Raw genomic sequence first — 7,969 nt, 5'->3', positions numbered from 1 at the left:
ATATTGAGAACTAGTTAAGATATTGGCTCTTCTCAGGAAGCTTTTGAAAAGATAAATTGTTTGGGAAAACCTCTAGTAAGAGATGGAATTCTCTGATAAGTTCATATAGGATCAGACTAAATGAAATGAACTCTGTGGTATAGAAATAAGAGGTTTATCTTGTGTGATTGTTGTTCTTAATGTACTATATTATTTCTGTTCTTTTTTTTTGCTCTTGTGGTTAATGTCATGTTGTTACTGCCTCTGACTTTGTTACTTGGTATATTATATATACATTTATTTGTTTATTTGAAATAGGGAAGGGAAGGGAGAAAACAAGATGATTGGGAAGGGCTGAGGGGAGGAAACAGAGACAAAAACATGAAAAGGGGTATCAATGTGTGAGAAGTAATGCACCTACTACCTGACAAATATAACTGTAACCCCTCTATACATTATCCCTACAATACAATTTTTAAAAAATGAAACAAACAAAAAGATGGAATCCTCTGGATAGTATTCTCACTAATCCATCAAAAAGGATGCAAAGCAAGAGGGTTCTAAATGCCTCAAAATCTGATGGAGGGGCCTAATTTTCATATAATTGGACGTTAAAGAGTATGGTCGTTTATAGCACCTTTTTATGTGTGTTTTTGCTGGTCTTGGAACTTGAACATGGCGCCTAGGCACTGCCCGTTAGCTTTTGTGTTCAAAGCTAGTACTTTACCACTTTTTGCTATACTTCATTTCCGGTTTCAAACCGTGATCCTCAGATCTCGGCCTCCTGAGTAGTTTAGGATTACACATATGAGGCACTGATACCCAGAAGTATCTACCTTTTTTGTCAGTCATGAGAACTGAACTCTGGGCCTGGGCACTGTCCCTGAGCCCTTCAGCTCAAGACTAGTGCTCTACCCCCTTGACTCACAGCGCCAGTTCCAGTTTTTCTGATGGTTAAATGGAGATGAGTCTCATGGACTATCATGCCCAGGCTGGGTTTTAACTATGATCCTTAGATCTCAGCCTCCTGAGTATCTATGACTATAGGTGTGAGCCATTGCTACCCAGCTTAGTATCTGTCTTTTAAGTGCGGAAGTCTCAATCTGCTGCTATGAGTATAAAGAGGGCATGTTAATCTCATGTATATAACAAATTCTTGGGTAACTTCCATTAAAACATGCTCTGGGAGGACAGTCTTTGAGCATAAAAGCCCATCCTCACAGAAGTAGGCCCAGGGACATGCTGTCTCAATGATATTAAATGCTGATGACACTAAGCATCACAACAAGCATTATCTTATCATACGTACCTATAGGAAAATTTTCTAGAAATGGCCTCAATTGTCTTGTGGATGTAAGTGTTTTTGAATATACCAGATGTGGCAAATTATCCTTCCAAATATTGTCCTCATGTATGATATCACAGCGGAATATGCAATGGCTAGTTTCTGTTCTCCTTGGTCTTTGTAGGTACTTTGATCATTGCTTTGGGACTTGAGCCATGTTTTTCCTTACCACCCTTGCAGACTGAAGTGATACCAAATCCATACAAATTTTTCCAGTAACTACAAAGTTCATTCAGCATCAGTGATATTGCTTTACTCAGTGTACTCGGTATGAAAGGATAGAAGATGAGTTCTGAGGCAAGAAGAGGAAATGGTTACGGCTTTGGGTAGCATGGAGTGTAAGCAGAGGGTTGGTTTGTGGGAAATTAGAAGAGTATCAGAAGTAGGGCTTTTCTCACAGAAGAGGTGGCCATATGCACGTAAAGTTTAGGAGTCTGAATGTCAGATGGGGAGGCTTGACAGAGGTGCACCTTGGAACTCTCAGTTGGGGCAGAGGAACTTACAGGAGATCTCTGAGGCTTCATTATGGGGCTTTGGGCAGAAAGCAGTGCTGGGACTAGATTGTTCTCATGGCTACTAGAGTCTATCTAGAAGGCTGTTTTTGGATCCTGAATCAGTTAAGTTTCACTTTCAACCAAGGAGCAGGTATATGTCCTGCTTTTAATATGATGTCTGGTGAGATCTGAAGCCTTAAGGGCGTCAAGTCCATGTGGAAGGAGGCTAACAGTGCAGGCACAATTCTTGCCATCGCTCATTCTGTTATTCACCTCCCTGTGGGAAAAATAATCTTGAAACTCCTTCCCAAGACTCTGTATCTATTCACTCTCCTATGTTCCTATTTGATAAGACCTCCAGGGTTATTTTAAATGTTCCTCCCTACCTTCGGCCTCTGAGCTTTTTTTTTTTCCACTCATGGAACTTGAACTCTGGGCCCGGGCCCTGTCCCTGAGCTCTTCAGCTCAAGGCTAGCACACTATCACTTGAGTCACAGCACAACTTCCAGTTTTCTGGCAGTTAAGTGGGGAGTGAGTCTCACTGACTTTTTGTGCCCAGGCTGGCTTTGAACCATGATCTTCAGATCTCAGCCTTCTGAGTAGCTACGATTACAGGCATGAGCCACTGGCACTGGGCTCCTTTTAGCTTTGAAAGCCAAAAATAAATGTAATTATGAATTTGAATGCCATTTATTTATTTCCAAACAAGGTTCCATTTTCTGAATCAGCAATATACCAGTCATTTTCTTCATAAAAATGCAGAATGGACTATGGTACTGAGTATCTCAGATGTTGATATCATGTTATGATATTTTAATTTTCTTTAGGTTAACATTAGAAGCCAACTAACTAATCCATACCATTTTAACAATGTTAAGGGCTGGGAGTGTGGTCTAGCATGCACAAAGCACTGGGTTTAATTCCTTGGTATCACACACACAGAAAAAGCCTTAAGTGGTGTTGTGGCACAAGTGGTAGAGTGCTAGCCTTGAGAAAGCTTAAGGACAGTACCCAGGCCCTGAGTTCAAGCACCAAGACTGGCAAAAATATAATAAAATAAAAAAAAAAACTTTAAGATAATTGTGTGTGTGTGTGTGTGTGTGTGTGTGTGTGTTTCTCTGTGCTTGTATGTGCTGGTCTTGGGGCTTGAACTCAGGGTCTGGGCAGTGTGACTGAGCTTTTCCCACCGTGGCTAACACTCTGTCTTTAGCCACAGCTCCACTTCTGGGTTTGGGGTAGTTAATTGGAGATAAGATTTTCCCAGACTTTCCTGCCCTGGCTGGCTTGAACCATGATCCTCAAATCAGCCTTCTAAGTAGTTAGGACAAACACAGACACAGACTTAAACAGAAATGAGAAGCCTCTGATGAAGCAATCCAAAGTGAGGAAGTAGCTGCAGAAAGGCATGTGTGCTAGAAGGCAGCCTCACCTCTGAAGCAGAGTTGACACGGTGACTCAGACTTCTCCCCCACTCCTTACCCCTGGTCACTGCCTGCAATAATGAAATGTGACTGGAGCCTCCTGCCGGAGAAAGGAGAGCTATTTATTGATGGAGGAGCTGATAGACCCAGAGACTGATAGGCAAGGGTGGAAATTGGTAGATGAAGTGTGGCAGAAGGCCTTAGAAGAAAGAGGAGAAAACCGAAATAATGTAGCTTTCATTAGAGAAAGAGGCATCAATCTTCATTTTCCCATGTCTCTAATTTCCCAGAACCTGAAATACAGAAGCCACACCTGAGCTTCCCCCTGAAGAAAGAAGGAAAGCCATGGATGAAGAAACTGTTGACTTCAAGACTGGTAGGTGAGGGGTGGCTGCAATGCCTTGTAAGAAAGAGTAGAAAATGCAGCTTTTGGACCAGGAGTTGGATCTAGTGATAGAGTGCTTGCCTAGCATGCACAAAGACACAGATTTGATTCCTCAGTACCACATACATAGAAAAAGCTGGAAGTGGTGCTATGGCTCAAGTGGTAGACCTCTAGCCTTGAGGAGGCCCAAGGACAGTGCTCAAGGCCCTGAGTTCAAGCTCCAGGACTGGCAAAAAAAATCACAAGCCAGGCATGGAGGCTCACGTCTGTAACCCTAGTTACTCGGGAGGCTGCAATATGAGGATTGCGGTTCAAAGCCAGCCGGGGCACTAAAGTCCGTGAGACTCTTATCTCCAATTAACCACTTGAAACCCAGAAGTGGTGCTGTGGCTCAAGAGATAGGGCAGTAGCCTTGAGCTAAAGAGCTCAGGGACAATGCTCAGGCCCAGAGTTCAAGCCCCATGACTGACAAAAAAAAGTAGGAAAGAAAAAAAAAGTATGAGTGCTCCACCCGTAGGCAAAAGTTTCTTCACATGTAGAACTTATTCAGCAAAAGGTTATACATACATTTGTATGTGAATAATGTAAGAAAGCCTTTAAACATAGTCCAACCGAAAATTCACATAAAAATAAACATGTATATTTAATGATATTTAATATATAAAAGTATACTATACAAATGCAGCTATAGTCCTCAAACTTTAAAATAGATGTTCTGCTGGGCAGCTTAGAAAAAATCTTTGTAATACCACGCAGGACACTAGTCCTGCAAAACCAGCCAAAATCTCCGAGGCACTGTTCCTGCAGTGAGCTATTTTAGAAAATAGCTTCTTTGGGCCTCAGTTCAGACCCTTTCTACTCTGTTAGATTTGCTTTCCTGGTCCTAGGTAGCTCTTATATAACTGTTCCTATGAAAATATATTCTTCCCAATCTAGATATGATGTAGTTGTCATTAAATGCATACAAACTGCTGCGCCTCTCAGAGATTGCCCCTCAAACCCAGTGACCTGGGACATACCTAATTGTCCTGCTGATAAGCACTGTTTGCATGCAGAAAGGTCTGGCCTGTGAAGGAAATGTCTCCTGTTTCAGTCCCTCCGGCTCATTTTTTGAGCAGTGGAACATTCTGTTATGGACAATGAGGACAGGCATTTTGCTTGACTCCTGCCACAGCGTACACAGAATCACTGGCTTCTGTGAGCCAGTATCGACATGAGGGCCTTCATGAGGGCGTAGTTTCCTATCAATCTGTCAATACTAGCTTACTGTTTTGCCTTTATTCACTCTTGGAGATAACACTTATAATTTGGGCTTGGGGTTGTGTTATATGTGTGACTTTTCCAACAATCTGAAGTTAAGTTCCCTTGCCTTTTTTCACCTAGTTCTTATGGCACTTTTCATTCCTCCTTCTTTTACCACCAAAGTTGAACCATGTTGTCCTTTTCTTGTTAATTGACTATTATAATACATCTGGATTAATAAAGTTACTTCTGCTTATTTCTACTTTGTTTTGTTTTTATTTTATTGAAGTCTTATATGGTATGGAACAGAGAAAGTAATAGTCTGAAGTGCAAGGCACACTTCTAGCTCTGAGCTGGTTTAGGGTCCTTAATGCTATGTTCACACAGGAGCAGTGATATGGAGCTGGTTGGTTGCTGGTCATGGTGAGTGTTTATATTTTTGTGCTCTCTCTTCTGTTCATACATATTTTGGCATCAATTTTATGGACATTAAAGGATCATTTTTGTGTGCCAGTATTAGGGCTTCAATTCAGGGCATGAGCCCTGTCTGTTAGCTATTTCCCTCAAGATTAACACATTCTATTTTTTTTTGCTTTCTTGGCAGTTCAAAAGAAATAAGAGTCTTGGCTGGGCGCTGACGGTTCACACCTATAATCCTAGCTACTCAGGAGGCTAAGATTTGAGGATCATGGTTCAAAGTCCATGAGACTCTATTTCCAATAAAATACTCAGAAAAAATCTGGAAATGGCACTGTGGCTCAAGTGAGAGAGCTCTAGCTTTGAGCACAGAAAGGCTCTGAGTTCAAGTCTCAAAACCAGCAAAAAAAAAAAAAAACAGTTTCATGAATTCTTCTTCCCTGACTAGCTTTAAATCATGATCCTCAGATCTGTCATTTGAGTAGCTAGGATTACAGATGTGAGCCACCAACAACTGGTTAGAGTAGCTATATTTTTTTAACTATAGGAGTGGAACTTCTAAAACAGTGAATATCCTGATAAGTGATTCTTGGCCTTCTAACAGAGAGCCAAGATATTTTACCTGTACCCGCCTCTAACATGGTGAATGAATGCTGCCAGAAAATGGGTCACAAGGTGAAGAAAAGCCAGAATCATTCCTTTTATGGAAGCCAAGGGACTCTTTGGGAGAGCCTGGGATGGGCAGATACCTGGGTCATAAGTGAGCCGACAGTGTCCTCAGGCATGCGCCTGATGCTGATGACCTCACACTTCCTCTGGTCTAGGGTTGGAGTAAGCTTCCTTACTTCCCCAAGGCTCACAGAAAAAAAAACTCAGCTTCTGAGGATGGAACACAACTGATCTTTCTTAGCATTGCCTACTTCTTCCTCTACTGTATGAGGAACTGCAGTTTCAAAAAGCTGACCACACCTCCTATTTGCTCCCTTTTCCCGGGGCAGCATAGATTTGAGAATGACATAGTCCTGTACCTGCCTCTCCACCACTGGTTCCTTCCCCCCAATAAGCCACTCAGAAAAAGTCCAAAGTGGTACCGTGCCTCAAGTGGTAGAGCACCAGCCTTGACGAAATGAAGCTCAGAGATAGTGCCCTGACCCAGAGTTCGAGCATCAGGACCGGAAAAAAAAAGCCACATTAAAGTAAAAAAGGACTTAGCCTCTGTTATTTTGGACTGCCATTTTCACTCAGTCTATCTTCTCCAGGACCACTGAGACTAGACTACCAACCTATCACCCTCACAATTGGTTCAGGTCAGCTTTTCTCTCCTCAATTTTGTCTCCACCTATAGGGTTTGGAATTTAAAATAATTTCATAATCCTTTCCCATGAATGAGTAATTGATCCATTTCTTGAGTCCCTGAGCTGTCTTCCTGTGTGCCCTGAGAAAGGTCAGAGTTCATATGTCTTAGTTATGTGTTGGGGAGATAGTAGGCAGATGAAAGTGGAGTGACTCTTCTACCTTTATTCCATTCTGCCATTTCATTCTTCAGTATCCACATCTCCATGGATATGTCTTCCCTTCTTTTTCAGAAAAGGGGAGGACTGAATTAGGAATAGGGTCCTGGAAGACTGTCAGAGGAATGAAAGGGAAAAATAGGGGCATGAATTCAGGGCCTGGAAATTCTCTGACATTTTGTGCTCAAAGATGAAGCTGTATCATTTACACCACAGCTTCCCTTCCAGATTTTCTGGTGGTTAATTGAACATAAAGTCTCACGAAGTTTCCTATCTGGGCTGGCTTCAAACCATAATCTTCACATCTCAGCCTCCCAAGTAGCTAGGATTACAGACATGAACCACCAGCACCCAGCAAATTTCCCCTTTCTTATACCAAATGTACAACCTCACATAGTTCAGATAAGGATAGCATGGCTGTTATAGGCAACCTCTAAGCTTCTGGAAATATACTGGGAACTTTTCCTCTCAAGTGACTTCCTCCCTTGGCTCAACTCTTTCAATCTTTTTGTGGCTATTCTAGGAAGTCACCCCATTCCTCTTAGAAACTCTTTAGTTTGAAGATGTATCTAATAGCATAAATATTGTTCACAAAATTCCATGCCTTGCCGCCACCTCCCTTCCGTGCAGGTATCTCAAGTTAAGGGCTTCTAGTACATTTTAGTTCTGTTAGTAATGAACAATCTATCATGCTGAACAAGGACATTTCCTTATTGTTTAATGCTGACCAGACAGGATCATCTCTGAACAAAAACCTCTTGCCAGAAGGCCATTCCTCTGACATCATTAGCAGGCCTAAAAACCATGTAGAAATGATGAAAACACACTAAGGATGCTTAAGCTAGACAAACATTCAAAGTTTATTTGTGAAAGAACTAGATGAATGATGAACAAAGAATGCTTCCAATGCTTATGTAACACCATAAACATACCAGTCACTCTGCTCGGCATTCTTAGATGTGTATCTCATTGAATCACCACAGCTGCTCCGAGGTAGGAATCATTATTCCCAATTTACAAATCTCACTACAGTTTTAGAAAAGTCTCTTGATGGGGAAAATGTATGACAATCTCCATTCCACAAAAATGAACATAGGTTAAATGGGTAGTTTCGCATTAAAGAAGTTTTATTCAATAGTTAAATGTAATATGAAACGTGCCATTTTCATGTAAAA

Source organism: Megascapheus bottae, chromosome X, assembly GCF_031878675.1.
Source record: "Megascapheus bottae isolate mThoBot1 chromosome X, mThoBot2.hap1, whole genome shotgun sequence".
NCBI lineage: Eukaryota > Metazoa > Chordata > Mammalia > Rodentia > Geomyidae > Megascapheus > Megascapheus bottae.
Note: the sequence above shows the minus strand (reverse complement) of the source record.